This window comes from Amblyraja radiata, chromosome 32 (assembly GCF_010909765.2).
Source record: "Amblyraja radiata isolate CabotCenter1 chromosome 32, sAmbRad1.1.pri, whole genome shotgun sequence".
Classification (NCBI taxonomy): domain Eukaryota; kingdom Metazoa; phylum Chordata; class Chondrichthyes; order Rajiformes; family Rajidae; genus Amblyraja; species Amblyraja radiata.
In genome coordinates, this window is record NC_045987.1 from 21,374,384 (window position 1) to 21,399,433 (window position 25,050).

Consider the following 25,050-nt stretch of genomic DNA (forward strand, 5'->3'; position numbering starts at 1 on the left):
CCCCCGCAGCGGCAGTTTTAAAAGCCGGAACCTGCAGGTAAGAGATACTCTGCGGTCTTTTGTGTTGTTCCCATACTGATTTACAGGTGGGGAGTCAATGGACAAGTCCAAGAAAACAACGAAGACTGCGACAAAGCTGGCGGGGGAGGACCGCGGAGTTGTGGGCAGCCAGCAGCGGCCAGCGGCACATGAATTACATGGGAACAGCTGTGCCCGACTTCGCCTCTGCACCGGCCAGATCCACTCCGCGGCCGGGCGGTAAGGCAAGACAAAAAACCAACAAAGTCGTTGACTCAGATGAGTCCGACTTAGAGCAGCCGCGAGCGGCCAGCGACCGTGAGCGCTGGAGCCGGATGGAGCGGTGTGTGGAGCAGTTGCTCCAACGTGACAGGCTCCGGGAGATGGAGTCTAGTCACTGTGGGCACTATGTTAAACCCACAGCAGCACCTCTTGTAGGGCTGTACAGTGCATCTCCCTCGTCAGAGGGGAGTACTGGGGGTCAGTTCTGGGCTGACTCTGCGTCTGGTATTTTGGTAGTACCCGATTGGCCTACTCAACCATGGTTCCCTGTGATACTCAACATGGTATTAGAACCATGTATCACCATCCCGAATAGACCAGATTTATTGGTTCATCCCGTAACAAGGGATAGCCACCCATGTCATAACTATATGAATTTATTAATTTGTAGAGTCTAAAAATACCTCTACTACAGCTGGGACTGACGGACCGAACAGTGAACATAATTTCGGCGGCCCACAGACAGTCCACCAAAAAACAGTATCTGGTCTATATCAGGAAATGGGAGATGTATTGTCACAGAAACAGCATCACCTACAGATCAATGAACATCCCGTCTGTTCTGGAATTCCTGGCAGGCCTTCATTATGATGAGGGGCTCAGTTAAAGTGCCATCAACTGCGCCAGAAGTGCCCTATCAACTTATCTATGGCAAGGAACAGAGCGTCATTCTGTTGGGACTCACCCCCTGGTAACAAAACTTACGAGGGGAATTTTTAATACCAATCCCCCAAGAACCAGGTACTCTCAAATATGGGATGTGAGTATTGTCCTGACGATGCTAAGGAATTGGTCTCCAGCAACAGCTCTGTCCCTACATAGACTGACACTGAAAACAGTCATGCTAATGGCTTTGGTCACGGCACAAAGGGTACAGTCGTTACATAAATTAAGACTGGACAACATGACTTCTTCATCTGGAAATATTACGTTTCATATTTATGAATTAGTTAAGCAGAACAGACAGGGATCAGCAGGCCTCAATATAGAATTTAGGTCTTACCCAACAGATGATCGTCTCTGTATAGTAAGACATTTGTTGTTATACATGGAGAACACGAAAATCATCAGAGGCAATGAGAAGGCACTTTTAATCAGCCACAAGCAACCACACAAAAAAGTGACGGTCCAGACCATCTCAAGATAGCTGAAACAGGTTCTAACACAGGCTGGGGTGGATACTAATATTTTAAAATCTCATTCCACCAGGGCTGCAGCTACATCGGCAGCTATGCAGTTGGATGTACCAATGGACCAAATCCTCAAGACAGCAGGATGGTCAGGGGAAAAAACATTCCAACTATTTTATCATAAACCAGTCATTAAACCTGGAACGTTTGCAGAAACAATTTTAAGTTCTGTAATTTAATTTACCCCATAAATAGGGGCTATAATTTGGTGTTAATAAATTTTTCATGGATTTCAATGTCGGATTCATGTCTAAATTATGTTGACACAATTCCTCCCACAGTCATTAAGGCAGATGTGATGCATGGACTCGTTTCCGCGGCATGAAATCACAGAGCTTTGAAATCTTCACGTAGTCACTCACGTGACTCCGAAGTAAAATAGTAAGATTAAACGAGAACTTACCAGTTCGAAGTTTGATCGTTAGTTTATGAGGAGTATGTTGAGGGAATACGTGCCCTCCGCTCCCACCCATGATCATATACTCAACTGGTATTTCTTCTCTAATCTTACCATGTTCAGTCATTACAGTTATTTGTGATTTCACACCACTGAAGAATGACACGCATGCGTCTTGACGGGGTTCTTCACGTATTCCCTCAACGTACTCCTCATAAAATAACGATCAAACTTCGAACTGGTAAGTTCTCGTTTAATCTTACTATTTACATGCATACAGTCATAGTGTTTTTCCTGTGGGAGGAGTGTCCGGGGGTGGGGGGGGGGGGTGATTGGCAGTCACCGAGGTACAGTGCTGAGTAGTGTGACAGCCGCAGGGAAGAAGCTGTTCCTGGACCTGCTGGTCCGGCAACGGAGAGACCTGTAGCGCCTCCAGGATGGTAGGAGGGTAAACAGTCCATGGTTGGGGTGAGAGCAGTCCTTGGCGATGCTGAGCACCCTTCGCAGACAATGCTTGCTTTGGACAGACTCAATGGAGGGGAGCGAGGAACCGGTGATGCGTTGGGCAATTTTCACCACCCTCTGCAGTGCTTTCCGGTTGGAGACAGAGCAGTTGCCATACCATACTGTGATACAGTTGGTAAGGATGCTCTCGATGGTGCAGCGGTAGAAGTTCACCAGAATCTGAGGAGACAGATGGACCTTCTTCAGTCTCCTCAGGAAGAAGAGACGCTGGTGAGCCTTCTTGACCAGAGTTGAGGTATTGTGGGTCCAAGAGAGGTCATCTGAGATGTCGACCCCCAGGAACCTGAAGCTGGAAACATGTTCCACCTCCGTCCCGTTGATGTGGATGGGGGTGTGCGTGCCGCCCCTAGACTTCCTGAAGTCTACAATGAGCTCCTTGGTCTTCTTGGAGTTAAAGGCCAGGTTGTTGTCAGCGCACCATGCTGCTAGGAGCTGGACCTCCTCCCTATAGGCCGACTCATCGTTGTTGCTGATGAGGTCAATCACCGTTGTATCATCTGCATACTTGATGATGGTGTTAGTACCATGTACAGGTGTGCAGTCGTAGGTGAAGAGGGAGTAGAGGAGGGGGCTCAGCACACAGCCCTGTGGAACGCCGGTGTTCAGGGTGATGGTTGAAGAGGTGTGCTTGTCTAACCTAACAGGCTGGGGTCTGTTGGTTAGAAAGTCCAGTATCAGTTTAGAGGGTATAATGGTGTTGAATGCTGAGCTGTAATCGATGAACAGCATTCTTACGTAAGTGTCTCTGTTGTCGAGGTAGGAAAGGGCGGAGTGAAATGCCGTTGAGATGGCATCCTCCGTACTCCTGTTCTTGCGGTAGGCAAACTGATGGGGATCCAATGTGGGGGGTAGGCAGCCTTTCAGGTGTGCCAGGACCAGCCTCTCGAAGCACTTGGTGATGATGGGAGTAAGTGCAACTGGGCGGAAGTCGTTGAGGCTTGCCGCAGTGGAGTGTTTTGGCACCGGCACGATGGAGGTGGTTTTAAGGCACGTGGGGACAACTGCTTGGGCAAGTGACAGGTTGAAGATGTCAGTCCAGACGTCTGTCAGCTGCGCAGCACAGGCCCTGAGGACGCGCCCGGGGATGCCGTCAGGGCCAACGGCCTTACGTGCATTAGTCCTACTCAGTGCCACGTACACGTCGTAGGGGGTGAGTGTGAGGGGTTGGTGATCAGCAGGGAGCACAGCCTTGATGGCTGTCTCTAGATTGTCCCTGTCGAAGCGGCCATAGAAGTGGTTAAGCTCCTCAAGGAAGGAGGCGTCGCTGGATGTAGGGGTGGTGTTGGTGGGTCTATAGTCCGTGATGGCCTGGATGCCTTGCCACATGCGTCGGGGGTCGGAGTTGTTGTTGAAGTGCTCCTCAATCCTGAGCTTATGGCAGTGCTTGGCCTTCTTGATGCCCCTCTTCAGGTTAGCCCTGGATGAACTGTAGGCTCGAGCATCGCCTTACCTGAAAGCGGTATCCCGTGCTTTCAGCAGTAGCCTGACCTCGCTGTTCATCCATGGCTTCTGAATCGGGAATATGGTCACCCGTTTGAGGGAGGTGACACTATTGATGGTGGAGTTTATAAAGTCCAGAACAGAGGATGTGTAGGAATCAATGTCCGTGTGGGAGTCAAGGGTGGCCTGGTCTGCAATCGCCTTCCAGTCAGTGTTTCCAAAACACTGCTGAAGTGTGGAGTCCGCCTCCTCTGACCAGACTTTAACTGTCCTCACAGTGGGTTTAACCCGTCTGATGAGTGGGGAGTACCCTCGCCCTCCTCGCCCCATCTTTCAGTCTGAAGAAGGGTTCTGACCCGAAATTTTACCTATTTCTATGATCCAGAGATGCTGCCTGACCCGCTGAGCTAATCGAGTATTTTGTGTCTATCTTTGGTTAAGTGATAGTTAGAGTGTCGTGTGCAGTTTTGATCACCCCATTACAGGAAGGATGTGGTGGGCTGAGAGGATGCAGGAGGTTTACAAGGATGCTGCGTGGATTAGAGGGTATTAGCTATAAGGAGATGTTGGATGAAGTGGAATTGTTTTTACCGGAGCTTCGGAGATCTGATATAATAATAATAATAATAATAATAATAATAATAATAATAATATCTTTTATTGTCATTGCACATCAGTGCAACGAGATTTAGTATGCAGCTTCCAACCGATGTAAAAGAAAAGTAAAATAAATAAATAAGCTGTGTAACGTGACCATCCGAGGGAGACAGTCCAGGGGGGATGGGGGGCACTCAGCAGGGCCGGTTCAGAGCTGCTATAGCTCTGGGAATAAAGCTGTTTCTGAGTCTGGAGGTTCGGGCGTAGAAGGCCTTGTAACGTCTGCCGGAGGGAAGTAGTTCGAACAGTCCATTACAAGGGTGTGAGGAGTCTTTATGGATGCTGATGGCCTTCCTGAGGCACCGTGTGTGATAGATGCCCTCCAAGGCTGGTAGCTGTGTCCCAATAATCCTCTGCGCTCTGTGAACGACGCGCTGAAGAGCTCTCCTCTCCGCCTCCGTGCAGCTGAGATACCACACAGAGATGCCATACGTTAATATGCTCTCTGTGGTGCAGCGGTAGAACGTTGTCAGCAGCTGTTGGGGCAGACCAGTCTTTTTTAATGTCTTTAGGAAGAACAGTCGTTGCTGTGCCTTCTTGACCAGCGCAGCGGTGTTGGTGGACCATGTGAGGTCCTCTGAAATGTGAGTGCCCAGAAACTTAAAGCTGGACACTCTCTCCACACTTTCCTCGTAAATGGAGATTGTGGCGTATTCTCCATTATGGGACCTCCTGAAGTCAATAATCAGCTCCTTGGTCTTGGAGGTGTTTTGTGACAAGTTGTTACGTGCGCACCAGTCCGCCTGGTTCTGCACCTCCGCTCTATTTTGTTTCATCACCGTTGGTGATCAGCCCAATCACTGTTGTGTCGTCTGCAAACTTCACGATGGTGTTGGTGTCGAATGCAGGAACACAGTCGTGAGTGAAGAGGGAGTAGAGCATGGGGCTTAGTACACAGCCCTGTGGTGTGCCGGTGCTCAGGGTGATAGTGGAGGACAGGTGTGGGCCCAGTCTCACTGCCTGCGGTCGCTCCGTCAGAAAGTTCAGGATCCAATCGCATATCGCCGAGCTGAGGCCTAGCTGGTGGAGTTTGGTGGGGATGACCGTATTGAATGCAGAGCTATAGTCAATGCATATAAAGGCATAGACAGGGCAGACAGTCAGAACCTTTTTCCCAGGGTGGAAAAGTCAAAGACTAGAGGGCATAGCTTTAAGGTCAGAGGGGCAAAATGTAATGAATTTGTGCAGAGCAAGTTTTTTACAGAGAGAGTGCTGGGTGCCTGGATTTTCCTATGTTCAGCGGCAGTATATGTGGCATAGAAATAGACTTCCCTTTATAGGGGAGATCAATAGCTAGAGCACACACACAGGAAAAGAGATTGAACTTTGAACCGTACTGCATAGGAACAGGCCCTTAGGCCAACAATGCCGCTGTGCACATGGTGCCAAGTTATCTCCTCTGCCTACACGTGACCCATATCCCTCCATTCTTTGCATAACATGTGCCTATCTAAAAGCTACTATCATATCCGCCTCCACCACCACCTCAGGCAGCCTGTTGTAGGCTTTTTACCACAAAATAAGACGTGCCACACACATCTCCTTTAAACATTTACTTCTCATCTCAAAGGGCTGGGGGGGGGTGTTTGTGAAATGTTTTTTTTACAAATGTTTAGTGGGGTGGAAGGGAGGAGGAGAGAGGAAACACCTTGCCTGAACGGGTGGTGATGGAAGAAACCCCCATCACCTATACAAGACGGTCACTAGAAGGGCCCTGGATGGAGAGATGGACATTGTGAATAGCTCTTGCTCCTCGGGTCCTGTGCAAGGACTTCTGCAGCACTGTACCCCAGATCCACGTCCCAGACGTGAATGGGTGACCACGAGCCAGCGGTATTCTCCAGCCACTCTCTATCCATTGTTACACGTCTTGCTACAAACATGCGTGCTTTACCCAAAGTAAAGGCAGCTCAAGTAAAGGAACCTTTGTATGTTTAACCTGGAGATAAAACAAGCAGAAGCTGGGGAGATCAGAGGTCCACCACCCCTATACAGATGTGCAATGTGGAGATATTGGATCTCCTTGCCCTACAGTTATACCTGACGCTGAACATGGATGGCAGGGTGAATTCTCAACACCAAGGAAAGTGCACCGTGAGTTGGGAAGGCAACCTTACATCTCCTTAACCAATGAAGGTGAATGGGATCCTGGAATTGATGGAGCAAAATTGCTTCATCAAGTCATTGTGTATAAGATCATTTACCCAATCTATTTCCATCATGATCTTATCTAGCTCTATAAGATCACCCTCATCCTACTGTGCTTCAAGGAATATAATCTTGCCATAATTTGTTTTACTGAATTACAGCACCTTACATTTATCTGAATTAAACTCCACCCTGCCATTCCTCAGCCCATTGGCCCAGTTGATCAAGATCCCGTTGTGATCTTAAATGACCTTCTGCACTGTCCACTAAACTACTAATTGTATTGTCATCCACAAACTTACGAACCTTGCCACCAACATTCACATCCACACTGTTAATATAAATAAGGAACAACAGTGGACTCAGCACCGATCCTTGAGACTCACCATTTGTTACTGGTGTGCAGTCTGCAAAACAACCCTCTACCACTACACTCTGTCCTCTATCTTCAAGCCAATGTTGTATCCAGTTGGCCAGCTCCACCTGGATCCCATGTGATCTGACCTTCAAGACCAGCGGTACCTTGTCAAGGGCCTCGCTAATGCTCGCTCCGATCCTCTCTGAACACTCCATCATAAAACCAATCGTGATTTACTGAGGGAACAGTAAATTCACGGCTGCCACAGAGTGGTACCAGCTTCTCTCCTGTGAACCGTGAACGCCCCAACCACCACCCCACTCCCCCGATACCACATCAGCCATTGCAGTCTATAGTCCCTGCCCCTGAATAACGTCTGAGTCGGACAGGTCTTTGACTTGTTCCTTGTCACTGCCCTCTTGTATTTCCTCTTACTATCAAAATATCCCGTTTTGCCCCTTATTTCATGATTACATCTGTAGGGGTATTAGTTGTCATACATCACGGAAACAAATCTTTCGACACAGCTCATCTATGCTGATGAAGATGCCGCATCTACTCTAGTCCCACCTCCTCGTATTTGGCCCATATCCTGTAAACCTTTCCTATCCATGCACCTGTCCAAATGTTGCTGTATCAGATCTTCTGACCCACTCCAACCCTCTCTGACCGCTCCAGCCACATCTTCCCTGCTGCTCCCCAACACACACGTGTTCCAGCTCTCTCACATGCCTATTTATACGTGTGCATTCAGATATAGCACAGTACAACACAGGAACAGGTCCTTCAGCCCACAATGACCATGACAAACACGATGCCGAGATAAACTAACCTCTGTCTGCACATGATCCATACCCCTCCATTCCCTGCTTTTAAGGATCTTGTTGTGAAGATGTGCCTAGGTGTCCTTGAGACTCTTGAAAGGCGCCCATAAATAAAATGTATTATTATTATTATTATTATTATCAAAAAGCATATTCACCACTATCCTATCTGTCTCCACCACCACCATGGGCAGCATGTTCCAAGCATCCACCACCCTTTGTGTAAAAAATAAACTCGCCCCACTCAACTCCTTTAAACTTTGCCCCTCTGACCTTAAAGCTATGCCCTCTAGCCCTTGACATTTCTATCCTGGGGAAAAAGGTTCTGACTGTCTGTGAGCGATTATGCCTCTCATAATTTTACATCAGATCTCTCCTCAACCTCAGAAACCCAAAAAAAAAATAATGCAAGTTTGTCCAATCTCTCCTTACAGCTAATACCCACTAATACAGGCAGCATCCTGGTAAAACTGAGTCCCTCCACCTCATTCCTGTAAAGTGGGGGATGAAAGTTGCACACAATACTCCAACTGTGGCCTAACCAAAGATTAATAAAGCTGCAACATGACTTCCTGACTTATACTCAATGCCCGACCAATGAAGGCAAGCATACCATATGCCTTCTTTGCCAATCTATCTACCTGTGTTGCCACATTTAGGGAGCTATGGATTTAGATTCCTCTGTACATTAGTGCTATGAAGGGTCTTGTCATTAACTATATACTTTCCTCTTACATTTGACCACCCAAAATTCAATGTCTGACATGTGCGGATTAAACTCCATTTGACATTTCTCCACCCACATCTGTAACTAATCTACATCCATCTATTTTACAATGGACTACTTTATTTAAGAATTTGGTTTAGCCAATAGGAAATTAACAGTGACCTTCTGATAACCAATCTAAAATTGTTGTTGCAACAATGTTGAGACATCTGTGATTAAACATGCATTTCATCAGAGTTGTTTTTCTCTGTTTCTCCTCCGAAAGATTTGTTTCTCGTGAATCAGATATTGCCTTCATATTCAAGAAACATTGGTAAATGGGAAGAGGGTGTTTGACACTGTTCTGCCTCATTACTGAACGTAGTCTGGCCTTAATGATGCCAAATATATAAACACATCAATCACTTTTACAAGCCACTTGCAGTTATTCACCAACTTTACAACATTGATAAAGATAAGGTTTGTGAGGCAATGTTTCTTGACTGAAATGGGTTCAGACGTTGTCAAGAACATCTTATTATGATAACCTACAAAAAATTACCTTATCAAATAAAAGCGTGAACGACTTCAATCTTATTTAATGTGTTGGTGTCAAAGATTACCTCTGCTCCAACATAAAGATGATTGGCAGTGATGTTCTTCTAGTTCTCTATGGGTTCTTTACAAATCTTTTGTTGTATTAATGACCTCATAAAAGTCTTTACTCAATCTAAAGTTTATGAGTACACTGATAACTGTAGTGTATGATGTGGCTACAAATCCTGACGAATTGTTGGAAGTGTTTTAACCAAGAGATGCTGTTAGTTTTCAGCGAATGTGAATTGCAAATGAAACCAAGGATATACTATTCATCTGATAGATTGCCCTTGCATTTACTGCACCTTAGTTTTAAAGGCACTCTTTTCACAAAAATAATGAATTAAGCCACTTGATTTTAGATTTAAGTTTAGTTTAGCTTAGAGATAAAGTATGGAAACAGGCCATTCGGCCCACTGAGTCCACGGCAACCATCGATCACGAGGGCGGCACAGCTGGTGGAGCCACTGCCTCCCAGTGCCAGAGACCCAGGTTCGATCCTGACCTCAGAAACTGTCCGTGTGGAGTTTGCACATTCTCCCTGTGACCGTATGGGTTTCCACTGGGTGCTCCAGTTTCCTCCCATCTCCCAAAGACGTGCAGGTTTGTAAGTTAATTGGCCTGTGTAAATTGCCCCGAGTGTGTGGGAGTGGATGAGAAAGTGGGATAACATAGGAGTAGTGTGAAAGAGTGACCGATGGTTGGAGTGGACTTGGTGGGCTGAAGGACCAGTTTCCATGTTGAATCTCTAAACTAAACTGAACCCGTTCACACTATTGTAAGTTATCCCACTATATCGTCCAGTCCCCGCACACGAGGGGGCAATTTACAGAGGCCAATTAATGTACAAACCCCCAAGTTTTTGGGATGTGGGTGGAAACCAAAACAGCAGGAAGAAACCCACACTTTCGCAGGTAGAACGTGCAAACTCCACTCAGACAACATCTGGGGTCAGGATCGAAACTGGGTCTTTGGCATTGTGCTGTTGACTGGGTCTCTGCCTAGTCTCTATCAGTTCAAAGTAATGTTGTTTCGACTGCAATGTCGTTCCGCTCCATCAATCAAGGACAGCTTAAGTTTGGGAAATTCCTTAAACAAAGAAAAACATTGTACAAGCAAAATGAAATAAGTATTCTCTGTCCAGGAAGAGAGTTTAAGTGGCCTGTGTGCATGATCTGGTGAAGATCTTGTGTAGGATGTTAGAGGTGGACAGACAATAAGGAGAGGTGGGGGACAGGGAGTCTGTCGAGGAATGAAAGGATAACCATAGTCCTGGGTCATACTGAGTTAGAGGTAGGTTAGTGGATGGGAAGGTGAGAGTCCATGGAGGGGTTTCAAGTCAAGATTGTTGATCCAGTTGTAACTCACTGCGGGACTGATGGATTAACGAGGATTGAATCAAGGTTGGAGAGGGGAGAGGGCAGGGCCGGTGAGGGGAGAGAGGGTGAACCAGGGAGGGGACAGTTGGTGAGGAGGGAGTGGAGGGCAGGGAAGGGGGGTTGTCAGTGTGGGGGGTGAAGGAGAACCAGAGAGGGCAGAGTCAGTGAGGAGGGAGGGGAGAGCTGGCAATGGGGGAAAGTGGGGGAATGGAGGAGGAGAGAACCAACGAGCGGGGAGAGCAGGGGAGGGAGGACGGGGAGAGTGGGGGATGGGGTAGAGGGGAGAGTGGGGGATGGGGTAGAGGGTAGAGTGGGGGAGGGAGGAGAAGAGAGGCAGCGGGCAGGGGATTGGAAGGTTTTCACTGGAGGCAGGAGAAACAAATGGGATTTCAGACATCTAGGCATAAATTGGAGTCGTTGAGTGTATTTTTCAAAAGTTGAGTCTTTGTTCAGGAACTATGCCAGATACAAAGACTGAGTTGGATTCTGGCATTATGATGCCAGTTTATGATAATGACCTTCATTATCCTGTCTCCTGTAGCACTCCTGATGTCCAAGCCACAGGGGCAATAGTCACTCCTACCTCATGCTGAACATTGTCCATTGCTTAGCTGCCCTGTTCACTGACAACCCGTCCCCATTCTGAGAATCTGCGTATTTTAAGACAATCTAATAATTGCAGTCATAATAATGAAGAACTCGCGGATGTTTAAGAGCCATGTTCACAACCAGAAAGCTCGGTGGTGCAATTTGAGAACTTAATGACGTTCGTGGCAAAGAACTGTTTGTGCAAAACACCCACATAAGAACATAAATAAATGGGAGCAGGTGCAGGCCGCTCGGCCCTTCAACCCTGTGCTGCCGTTCAATATATAATCACAACATGATTGATCTGCCCCAGACCTCATCTCCTCTTCTGTGCCAGAATAGAACATTCCAGAAATTCACCACCCTCAGCAAATACCTTGACAATATCTACCTGATCAAAGCTAAGCATTTCACAATTTGGCCATTCCGGATGTCGATTTTCACTCAATATTTAAAATCAATTTTCCCACATGTTTTAATAATTATTGCTTTCCTCTGGGACCTTTATTCTGAGATTCACCAGGATTTTACAAGGGCTTGTGGGCTTGAGGTATAGGGAGAGGCTGGATAGACTGAGACTTCTTTCTTTGGAGTGTAGGTGGTTAGAAGGGAGGGAGTGGGGGTTGTGACGTTATTGAGAGGCATTGATAAAGTGAATGCTCCAAGCCCCTTTTCCAGGGTCGAGGATTCTAAAACTAGAGGGTAAATGCTTTTGTGGGAGGGGAGAGATTTAAGAGAACTCTGGGTTGTCTGTATCTAGAATGATTTGCCAAAGAAACTTATAGAAGCAAATACAATTACGACTTTTAAAATACATTTTGATAAATAAACATTTAAGAAGGATTTAGAGGGATATGGGCCAAATGCAGGCACATTGGTCTAGCCCAACATGGTTGGTGTGGACAAATTGGGGCGAAGGGCCTGTTTCCATGCTGTACAGCTCTATGACTGTGAGTAACTCAGTAACAGCTGGTAATTCAGAACCTATGAGTGGCCCTTGGTCTTCTTTGAACTGAAGTGTGAATTTGTGGGCTGATCTCTGGTCAAATGGTGCTCACTGTGATCGTGTGTGTTGGGTGTTTGAACAGGCTGCCAACCCATACCTATCTAACCCAGTATTGAGGCAATGCCAGTGGTAAACCAGCAACAACTCAACGGGTCAAAGATTCCAGTCACTTTCTCACTCCTCATGAGAACAAAACAACAAAGTGCCCAACTCTGGCTTTTAAGATTGACTTAATTTGCAGGGATAACCTTGAATTGTTGACCTGGTAAAATGTGGAATCTGGGCCTTCGATTCATGCTTAATAGAACTGCTGGAGCACTGTGAATAATTAGATTTTTAAATTATATCGGACAAATTAGAGTCATAGAGTTGTATGGCACAGAAACAGGCCCTTCAGCCTCGTGTGTCTATGCTGACCATCGCCCATTTATATACTAATCCCACTTGCCTGCAATATTTCCACATAACCTATGCCCTGCTCATTCAAGTATCTGTCGTCATGCCAATAAATACAGGTAGCTTTTTCCAGATACTCACTACAACTTCCCTTTAAACCTCCTCCCATTCAACTTGGTCCTCTGGTTTTAGACACCCCTATGCTGGGAAATGGGCAATTGCTGTCGATTCGACCTGCACCTCTCATAGTTTTCTGTACCTCAACCATGTCACCTCTCAACCTCCTCCGCTCCAGGGAAAACAGATCCAGACCGTCCACTCTCTCCTGACAAATCAAGCCCTCCAAGACAGGCATCATCTGTGCAAATCTTTCCTTCACTGTCTCCAGCTTAATCACATCGAGCAGAACGTGATGCCCCACTTCATTTGCAACCTAATTCACATTTTGTTCAATTGTAATGTGTCCCAGCTCTTGTTCTCAGTGACTTGGCCAAAAAAGGCAAGCATCCCATGCGCCTGCCTGTGTTGCCACTTCCAGAGAATTATAGAGTCATACAGCACAGAAATAGGCCCTTAGACCCAACCCACCCATCCATCCATATTATGTACCTCTTGGTCTCTCTGTTCACCAGCATTCTCCAGAGTCTTTCACTGTCTACATCCTGCCCTGAAAATGGCCTGTCTACATCCTACTTCCAAAATGAAATGCTTTGTACTTGAGGGAATGACATTCCATCTGCCATTCACATGGCGAGTTGTTCTAGAGCCTGTTGTAACCTTATAAACTATCTTCACTGTCCACCATACCACCATTTTGGAGTCTTCTGCAAACCTACCAATCATGTCACCAACATTCTTATCCAAGTAAGTCATTACTGTAGCTGACAAACCATAGAGAAGATAAACACAAAATGCTGGAGTAACTCAGCGGGACATCTTCAGACTGATGGGTCTCGACCCGAAACGTCACCCATTCCTTCTCTCAAGAGATGCTGCCTGTCCAGCTGAGTTACTCCCGCATTTTGTGTCCATCTTCGGTTTAAACCAGCATCTGCAGTTCTTTCCTACACAAACCATAGAGAAGCCAGCACTGCTCCCTGCAACACACCACTGGTGACAGGCCTCCAATCTGAAAATCGACCCTCTCCTACCACCCTCTACCTATGACCATCAACCAGTTTTGCATCTAATAGGCTGGCTCACCCTGCGTCCCTTTTGATTTAACTTTCCAGACTATCCTGCTAAATAGGATCTTGTCGAAGGCCTTGCTAAAGTCCACATAGATAACATCTATCGCACCGCCCTCTTTAATCCTCTTGGTCACCTCTTCAAAAAAAACTCAATCAAATTCTTGATGTAGGATTTCCATCATACAGTCATGCTGACTACCTCAAATCAGTCCTTGCCTTTCCAAATACTGTCTCTCAGAATCCCACCACTGATGCAAGTCCCAATGGCCCATAGACTTATCCCTAAATGAAGCCACTAGATACCCTCCAGTCTTCTGGTACTTCGCCTGTGGCTATTGGAGATGCAAAAAAATCTCTACCATGATCCCAGCGATCTCCTCCCTTCCTTCCTATAACATCCTGGGATGCGCCAGGTCAGGCTCCAAGGATTCGGCCACCTTCATACAGTTTGTGACCTCCAACACCTCCTCCTTCTAGATGTAGATATGCTGCAGAATATCACTGTTGCCGTGCCTGAACTCTCTTGCTTCTTGTATTTCTCCACGGTAGAAACAGATGAGAAGTATTCATTTGCGACCTGAGCTCTGAGCATGGATTACACTGATCCGGGATGGGCACTACTCCCTCCCTTTCATAAATTCATGTTATAGGAGCAGAATTAGACCAATTTGGCCCAATTTATGTTTTTAAGAACTTTATACCTATGGAATATTTTATGATTCTCTTTTATATAAATATCACATATCTCTGCTGGAGATATTTCTCGACCTATTTTTGCTTTCCTAATTCCTTTATTAAGTGCACTCGTACATCCATTATACTCTTCAAGTGACTTGCTTGATCCCAGATGTCTATACCTGACATTTATCTATTTTTTCCAGACAAGTCCCTCAATATACCTCATCAACTACAGTTCCTTACTCTTTCTCTAACCTTGCCCTTCACCCTAATGGGAATGAGCTCGCTCTAATCTCCTATCTCACTTTTCACATCCTCTCTTTTACCAGCCATCCCTATACTTAAAATAAATGCTTCCAATCAACTATTAAGAGTTTCTATCTGATGCCATTGAAAATTAGCCTTCCTCAATTTAGGACTTTAACCTGTTTACCTGTCCTGTCTTTTTTCATCACAATCTTGAAAATATTGGAGTTATAGTCACTGGCCCACAGTTTCCTGTCACTGACCCATCAATCCCACTTTCTAAGAGCTCAAATGAAACCCCCCTCACTAGTAGGCCCATCTACATTGCTTTAGAAACCTCTCAGAATCACACTAAATTAAGTCTGTCTCATCTAATGCCTTAGCACTAAAGCAATCCCAGTCAATAACAAGGTGGTTAAAATCACCTCAGGCTGCCACAGATGGTGGAGCTGCTACCTCACAGCGCCAAAGACCGGGTTCGATCCAAACCTCGGGTGCTGTCTGTGTGGAGTTTGCGTGTTCTCCCAGTGACCGTGTGGGTTTCCTCCGGGTGTCCCGATCTCCCCACACATCCCAAAGACATGGGGGTTTGTAAGCTAAATTGCCCCTAGGGAATGTATGGGGAAGTGGGATAATATAGATCTAGTGTAAACAGGTGATTTAGTTTTACTTTAGCTTCTATATTTTCCTATTCTATTGTGCTGCAGCGAGTAACAATTTCATTGTTCTATCTGGGACACATGACAATAAAACACTCTTGACTCTTACATATCTGTTATGGGGCGGCACAGTGGCGCAATGGTAAAGTTGCTGCCTTACAGTGCCAGAGACCCGGGTTCGATCCTGACTAAAAGGAAAGGCAGGGGCAGGACAGCCATGAGGAAGGTCTGATAGACTAAACTACATTTACTTTAATGCAAGAAGCTCGGGCAAGGCAGATGAGCTCAGAGCATGGATGGGCATGTGGGTTTCCTTTGGGTGCTCTGGTTTCCTCCCACATTCCAAAGACATGCAGGTTTGTCGGTTAATTGGCTTCTGTAAATTGCCTCTAGTACGTAGGAATAACATAGAACTAATGTACAGGTGATCGTTGGTTGGTGCTGACTCAAGGGTTGTTTCCACACTATATTTTCTAAACTAAACTAAACCTCCTACCTTTAGATCCACCTCTGCCAGAATGGTTTAAACCCTTCCGTAGCACCAGCAAACCTCTCCACAAGGATAATAGTCCCCCTCTAGTTCAGATGCACTGTGCCCTCTTATACAAGTCACCTCTGCCCCAGATAAGATCCCAGTGGTCTAAGGAGCTGAATCCTGATGTACCAGCTCCTCAAACAATATATTAATCAATAAATCTGTAATGTTGCCCTTCGTGCAAATCGGGAAAGTTTTATGGTTGAGGATTGTAAGCGGTGGACTGGATTGGAGTTATTAGACTGGGCCACTCAAAGTTGAAATGTACAAACAGGTCATCTGAGACTGAGGTCAACCCTCACGATGATATTAAAGTCAGTTAATGAATGAATGGTGAAATAAATATCTGGTGTCAGTAACATTGTTCATGAAGCTCCTAGAGCATAATCTGCCCCAACTGGTTCACTGTTGTCCTCTCCAGAAGGAGATCGGGCCTTGTCGTTGTCTAGCCAGTGTGTGGCTACAGACCCACAGCAGTCTGGTCAACACTTGACTTTGAGTTGGACCAAAAAGCAATAAAACACAAAGTAAAATTCAATCCTAAAAAAAAAACCTCAATAAGTTTGTTAAAAATCTGGGCCTTCACCTCTTCAACCTTGATGTAAATCCAGGCCAGACATATGGTGCGAAGGTTTTCTTTAGTTGATGACTGTCGTAGTTCCGGAGAGAGGTTTGGACAGGAGACAGGTTCCTTTCAACAGTTGAGAAAAACCCTTGCACTCACGGCAGCCGAGAACATTCAATTCCGTCAACCATAACTTCGGCAACATCCTGGTCTAGTACTCTGCCTGAAGCAAAGCCTCTTTGGGTAATTTGGGGTGGGGGGGGGGGGGGGGAGCTATCAGAGAGGCATGATAATGTGACATTTTCTGGTCTACATCTTAAGCATTTGCAATAGTCACAGAAGGGACCATTCATTCCGTAGACGCCTTTACATGTTTTTTGCATAAAGTATGTAAAGTCTTTGGAGAATAACCTGAGTAGAGAGTGGATAAAAGATGTTGTAGGCAGACACACTGTAGACAGACAACCACCGCTCAACTTATCAAGTTTATCCATGCTCAGAGTCATACAGCGTGGAACAGGCCTAACTTTCCCACACCGACCAACATGTCCCATCTACAGTAGTCCCACCTGCCTGTATTTGGCCCATATCCTTCCAAAACCTGTCCTAACCATTTATGTTCTTAAACGTTGCGATAGTACATGTCTCAACTACGTCCTCCGGCAGCTTGTTCCATACACCCACCACCTTATGTGTGAAAAGGTTGCCCCTCAGATGCTGATGCCTGGGTTTGACAAATTCATCTGTAGACCTTGTGAAGTGTTTGATTGAGCCCCACATTGTTATTGCTAAGAGCTTCTCTCCCACCCCACCAACTTGTAGAAGCAGCGGGGAGGCTCGACAGGGAGATGGGTTGCAGGGAATCTACATTCCACAGATTTCTGGTAAGTTTTGCACTGAGAGCTACAATGGTTGGAAATCTCTTTTTGTGTTGTGGTCTGAGCAAGGTCTTGTGTCCATTGGAACCAGACAGCGGACTATGGATCATCATCAACTATCAGAGGGAAGATCGATGCTTGAAGAATCAAGAGTCTGAACCAGAAAGTGCCCATTTGATTATTTAATTCAACATCCGATTTTTCATTAAAAGCAAAATATAGAGAAGGAAATTAAGTTGAAAGGGAGTCAGAGGATAAAGCTTATTTTGTCACTTCTTAAACACCATTTGAATCTCAAGGAATGAGGTTTCACACTTGCAGATTTTAATTTTCAGTGCTGAGGAGGTTGGTTGGCGATGATTAGGGTCCATCACTACATTGACTTTACCCGCACTGGGATAGACGAGCTCTGAGTTTCTTTGTCAATTGTAGCATTGAAACGAGAGTTAGATGAATATCTTAAAGAAGAAAATCTACAGGGGAAGTGGGACTAACTGGGTGGTTAATGCACAGAGGTGGCAGAGATGTGGAAAGCTGACTGGCCTCCGTCCGATTCTGTGTTCCCACATGTTTAATGAGCCTTCACTGCGTACCTGAAGCAATTTCACACAATTTTGGGTGTAGTTCCGGGTGTCTGGAGGAGCAGAGAGAGATTTGGGACTTTGCGATTTCTCTGTTCCACAGCATGTTTGGTCATTCTAACTTGCTGCCCTGTGTAATTTTTGTTGATATTGAGTGCTAGTGTCTTGGCTGTCAATGTTACTGTGGTGCCGGCCAGCGTCACTCCACAGGCTGGTCATTGTGTCGCGCGCCAGTGATCCTGCAAATCGCTGTAACTGCAGCCCCAGTAACACTGGAAGTGAAGTAACCATTGCCACAAGGGTTAAATTCATTAGAAACTCCAAATCTCAAGTAGTTTTGTGTAACCTTGATGTTGTATATTGCAAGATATCCTTCAGCATCTTTATCATTCCCCACTGCACGTTATCTGGTGCTGGCTTGGCTTATTCATTCTACTTCCTACATAATTAATAACGCGTGCCTGCAACAGGTGTGGTCTCACTACCGCATGTTCATCATTTATCTGCTGTTCCATGAGGAGTCCCTGACTTCCCCAACCTCTGCTGGTGATTGGCTGCACCGTAGCCTTGTTCCACTCACAGATCACTTGGAAACACCAACCTTGTGTTTCCCAATCTGCATCCTGGAACATTTGCACTCAGTTCATCTCACGTCACCATGGTTACTTGCACCTGCCTCAGCATAGATGAGATAGGAGCCTCGTGTTTATACGATTTGCATGTAAGGTCCTTGAGATGGACAATGTCAAAATGGTCAGAGAATCTCTTCTGAGTTCAGCGGAGGCTTGGTTAAAATTGAACCATTAAATATTGGTAATAAAACACAAAGTGCTGGAGGAATTCAGTGGGTCAGACAGCATCTGAGGAAGTGAAATAGGGTGAGATCCGAAACGTCGCCTGTCCATTTCCTCCACAGATGCTGCCTGCCCTGCTGAGTTCCTCCAGCACTCTGTGTTTTGCTCTAGATTCCATCATCTGCAGTCCTTCGTATTTCCAAATCATGGTGCAGGTTTGATATGTTTCTTATTGACTTCTCGTGGCGATCTTCCAATTGTATTTTGAGAACCTTTGCATGTTTCTTATCCTGTTGCAAAATAGCGTGATCAGTGTAAAAGGTGGGGAGCAGGGAGTAAACAATGGATGGTGGAAACAAAGAACTGCAGATGCTGGTTTATGCCAAAGATAAACAAAGTGCTGGAGTAACTCAGTGGGTCAGGCAGCATCTCTGGAGAAAAAGGATGGGTGACATTTCTGGTCGAAGGGAATGCTGCCTGACCCACTGAGTTACTCCATTTGGACATTTAGATAGGTACATGGATAAGATAGGTTTAGAAGGATATGGACCAAAGACAGGTAGGCGGAACTCCTGTAGATGGGGCATGTTGGTCAGCGTGGGCAAGTAGGGCCAAAGGGCCTGTTTTCATGCTGTATGACTCGATGACTCCAGCCCATTGTACCTATAACCAGTGGTGGGTAGATGAATTCAGGGCTTTGAGACTAAAATGGAATACTGTGTATATCATTGCATGATATTTATTGAGAGTCTTGCTTAGTTGTTGTTATGACTTGTCTGGGTTGTGGGTTTAGCTCCAGATCTGACCTTCGATGCTCAGCGATGTTCTGCTGCTGTACCGAGGGAGCGCTGCACTGTCAGAGGTGCAGGCTTCTAGAGGCACCACCCTTGTGAGGGGGCGCCAGGCAGCTGTGCTGGAGGTGAAGTTAAAGGAGTGCACTGCACCTGGACCCAACTCGCAGACATCTCAGACAGCCTCAGTGAACAGCGTGGCTGCTTCCACTCGAGGTGCCGGCAAATATTACAGCCAGAAAATCCAGGTGTAGTGGCCAGCTTACTGAACCAGTGAGGTGGTTTGGTGAGATCAGCGATGTGTTGGAATTATTTGATTGAATTCATCGCACGAAACATCATGGAAACGGGTCTTTTTGCTCACCAAGTCCAAACCGACCATCGATCACCCGTTCACACTAATTTTAATGTACCCCGCTTTTTCATCCACTCCCTGCACCCTAGGGGCACTTTATTGAGGCCAGTTAACCTTCAAACCCACACATCTTTGGGACATGTGAGGAAACCGGAGGAAAAACACACACGGTCACAGTGAGATTGTACATACTCCACACAGACAGCATCCGAGGTCAGGATCAAACGTGGGTCCCTGGGGCTGTGAGGCTGCATCACTGTGCCACTGTTATAAACACAGGGGCATCCACCATCCCTGTAACATGGCAGGACCTTCTTCACCAGTCCACAGGGAATCTAGTGGTGTTTGTTTTCAGATGAAACTGCAACTGCCCCGTCTCGCCCTGTATCAGGCTACCCAGTGATGGAGCTGTCCGTATATCTGAGGGACCACAACCCAAGCCCTGAGCCAGTCAAGGTCAGCCACTGCCTGAGGCTCAGTGGGTCCTTGCACCTTCTTAACTGTCTTCCAACCTTCAGCCTAGTTTTGGCAGGTGGGGAGTTAAAATCCAGGCCAGGGGGCCAATCACCAGGTCCCATTCTCATTGGGAGGTTGATTCAGTGTCCCTCTCCCAAGCCCTGCACTGACTTTACCGCCCCTTCCAATTGTGTCACCACTTTCAGCAAGCCGTGGACTCACATCCCGAGATCAATGCTCCTCCAGGTCTGATACTGGGTTTACTGCTCCCATGTAAAGGAAGAGCTGTAGGTATGTCTCGCAACTCCTGGCCATTTGGATCCCACCCTGGCAGTGGGGAACAGACAGGTGAACAGATATGAGGATAGGAAGGGTTTAGACGGCTGGAGTACAAGTGCAGGCTAATGGGACAAGCATTGCCATGTGGGGCCAAATGACCCATCTCCATATTTAGCTCTATGACCTAGTCATGCTTGGTTTATTAAAAACAATATTGAATCCATCCTATGTGAAGATGTGAATCTTCAGCCATCCCCGTATTAAATCCTGGTATCTGATTATTTAGCAGAAGACTTTGTACTTAAAATCCACAGACAGGATCCAAAATCCCGTAGTAAATTAGCTGAGAGGAGACTGGCCTGAGACAGTGAGTATTTCTAAACAAAATCAGTGTAGTGTGCGCTTCCCCACTACTGATCAAGGAAGAGTAGAATCGACCCGTTCGTCAATTTTGTCTCACTCAACCATGGCAATGTCATTACTGGTATAAAGTGCCTTCAGTCTAATCTGCAAATGGATGTGAAAGTTGCTATGGTTGTCTTGTCATGTCATGTCATGTCTTCTGGTTGTATTTTAGCTCCTTTTACACGTGTTTCCTTCACATTCTTCAGTTATTTATCTCAACCTTGAATAATTTATCAGCTGTTGGGAAGTGTTCCACTGGACGGCACAGTGGTGCAGCTGGTAGAGCTGCTGCCTCACGGCCCGGGTTCGATCCTGACCTTTTTTTTTTTGTTTGTGTGGAATTTGCACGTTCTCCCTGTGACCGCACAGGTTTTCCCCAGGTGCTCCGGTTTTCTCCCACAACATACAGGCATGCGGGCTCGTTACTTGGCCTCTGTACATTACCTCTAGTGTGCAGGGAGTGGATGAGAAAGTACGATAACAGAACTAGTGTGAACGGGTGATCGATGGTCAGTGTGGACTCGGTGGGCCAAAGGGCCTGTTTCCACACTGTATCTTTCAATCAATCCAATCCATGACAGTGCAGCAATCCCTCGACACAGCGACAGAACATTGAGCATCAGAGGTCTGACATGAAGCCCAAACCCACAACCCAGACATGTCATAACAACTAAGCAAGCCTGACAGCAAGTACTGTGTAAATTGTCCCTCGTATATAGGGAGTGGATTCAAAAGTGGGAAAACATAGAACTATTGTGAATGGGTGATCGATGGTTAGCATGGATTCGGTGGGCTGAAGGGCCTGCGTCTATGTTATATCTCTCAATCGATATTTTTGATTATATTAATATAGGGACATCACTCCTCACAAACCATGCATGAAACATTCACTGATGCTACGCTGAAAGCATTCTCTCTGCATCTCACTCAAAAGTGGTTTTCAAGTGTTGCATCTGTTCTACTGCGTGTCCAGTCACAGTGAGCAGATTCAACTCCCCGCCTTACAACCACGGAAAGTTGTAAACTAAAAGGTCACACAACTAGTTCACGTTTTCAATTTTCTGTGAAAAATTTATGTCCAAGATGAACTGGATAGCAGTTTTTAAGATTAAGTAGACGTCTTGCTGACATGAGTTCACTTTATACATTGCAAGCTTGTCATTCATTCCGAGTAAAAAATGGTTTTGCTTTTCCTGACTGTAAACAATTTCAATACTAGGGACACCCATCTCAGCCTTGAGTTTATTGTGTGAAGGTCGGAATCTGATGCTGTAACAGGACCTGCCAAACACATTGAGCAGGGGCCTTGGAGCTGATAATGTATGTTCTATCTAATGATGACACTGGTGATCCACCAGAGATCAGGTTAACAACTGTGACGTTACTGCAAGTGTTTAAATATTCGAGTCCCAGTCAGAAATCATGGAATTCCAACCTTCAGTGATAAACTGTGACATCTACCGTCACATCAATTCTGCTTTACTGGAAAGTATTTCAACAGAAGAGAAAAATGCGGCTTAATTTTGGAAATTAAGCCAGACCAGTCAACAAACTGGGAAGGATGTTTTTCAGAGAAGTATTTATAGGATAATGGAACTGCTGATAGTTTTCATTCAGTGTGAGATTTAAAGTTTGACCCAGATTACATTTTTTGTCCAATACATACAATGGAACATAAAAACTCAAACAGAAATCTCATTCAGCTTTGAAATGAATGAAGCAGGAACACCATTAGCTGAGACACAACCCTAATCCTATCTCAGCAACAGAACACTATGGACCTACCCTTGCACTACCATGGACTTGTTTTCTAAATGTGTATTTTTGCACTAAAAAAACCTGTGCATCAAAAAATTTAAGATCTCAGTTTTTTGGGAGATACCGTATGGAAACAGGCTCTTTATTCCACTACATCCATGCTGATTATCAACTATCCGTTTACACTAATTCTTTTGTTATCCCACTTTCTCATCCATTCCCTACACTCTAGGCGCAATTGACAAAGGCTGATTAACCCGCAAACCTGCACGTCTTTGGAATGTGTGAGGAAACCAGAGCAGATTATCGTGGACTTCTACCCACCACTGAACTGTCATGGAGACATACAGCATGGAAACAGGCCCGTCAACGCATGAACTCCATGATGATTTTAAATTACCTCACTTATCTCACTTTCCAGCACTGCCTGGGTGATTCAAGTGCTTACCTAGATACTACTTCCAATTTGTAAGATTCTCTCCTGCACCTGGAGAAAACCCATGCGGTCACAGAGAGAACATGCAAACTGTACACAGACAGCATCCGAGGTCAGGATCAAACCTAGGTCTCTGGCACTATGAGGCGGCAACTTTACCGCTGTGCCACTATGCAGCAGTTTTTTTTCTTTTTCCTGTCTTGTAGAATTTGTGTATAATTAATGTTTTATGTGTTGCCAATGTGCCTGCAATGCTGCTGCAAATATGGTGCCCATTGTACCTGTAGCTGTACCATACGCATGCACTGTTTCTATTCGAGTAAGCAGTGCAATTGTATCTTGGCCACAAAGGACACCACGAGAACTTCCTGTACACTCCAGCCAAAGACCCCAGCCTTAGGAATGACTCATCCTGACCAAAATAGTCACAATCCATCTGAAGGGCTGAAAAAAGCAAAGGATTTCCTGACAATAATGCTCGAGGCAGCTACTTTCCCAGAACAAACTCTATAAAACATCCAAAGTGTCTTCCTCCCTGTTCATTAACCCTTTCAGCCCAGGCCCTAAGAGGTTGTCGAGAAGCTGCAGCGACACTATCTGGGGCCGGTGATTGTATTTGCATTTCTCCCCTGCATGTATTAAAAATAATGTGTATCGGTCAAGACACTCTGCAGGGCACAGTGGGTAGAGCTACTGCCTCACAGTGCCAGAGACCCAGGTTTGATCCTGACTTTGGGTGCTGTCTGTGTGGAGTTTACATGTTCTCAGGAAACCCGTGGGTTTCCTCTGGGTTGTCAGGTTTCCTCCCACATCCCAAAGACGTGTGGGTTCGTAGGTTAAATGGCCTCTGTAAATTGCCCCTAAGGTGTAGGTCTTCTTCTTGCTTATGGCATGCACAGCCTAAAGTCTTGGACAACGTGCTCTATTTGATCTTATTTCATTGTGCACATCAGGATGATTGCATTCGTCAAAGCAGGGCGGACCACATGAAGGCTGCAATCTCCCACCCCAAGGGTGTGGATGAGAAAGTGGGATAACATAGAACTTGCGTGAACAGGTAAATGGTGGTCAGCATGGACTCGGTGGGCTGAAGGGCCTGATTGCATTCTGCATCTTTCAACCAATTACTGCCTTCTGCTTCAGAGTTTATATTTGGATTTGACACAGGAGACTTGAAAAATAAGTTTGTTACAAGTCGTTAAAGAACCTGACTGAAATTAATACAAAGTGCTGGAGTAACTCACTGGGTCGGGCAGCATCTGCGGACGACAAGATTAGCTGACGATTTGGGTCGGGACCCTTCTTCATTCTGTGGCACAATAGTCCAGTGCTCTGCCCCACAGGAGCCGGCGAGCAATCCCCTCCCGTTCCAACCAATATTGACCTCACCGTCAGCACTGAAGAAACTCTTAGCCAGTCTCTGCGACCTGTAGGGAGAGGTTGAGCAGGCTAGGACTTTATTCCTTGGAGGGCAGAAGGATAAGGGGTGATCTTATAAGGTGTATAAGATCATGAGAGGATAGATTGGATAAACAAAGTCTCTTACCTAGAGTAGGGCAATAAAGAACCAGAGGACATAGGTTTAAAGTAAGGGGGAAGAAAGATTTAATAGGAACCTGAGGAGCAATTTTTTTAAATACAAAGACTGGTAGAGCTGCCAGAGGAGGTCGTTGAGACAGGTACTATCACAACATTTAATCAAACATTTGGACAGGTACATGGATAGGTTTAAAGGGATATGGGGCAAAGGCAGGAAGATGGGACAAGTGTAGATGGAACATGTTGGTCAGCGTGGACCGAGGGGCCTGTTTCCACACTTCGACTAACTGGGAACTGAGCACAATTAACTGCTGTGTTGCCTGCATTATAATAGTGGTTCTAATTCAGAGCATTGAACCAAATGTAAAGCCCTTTGGATTGTCTTTTGAAGGGG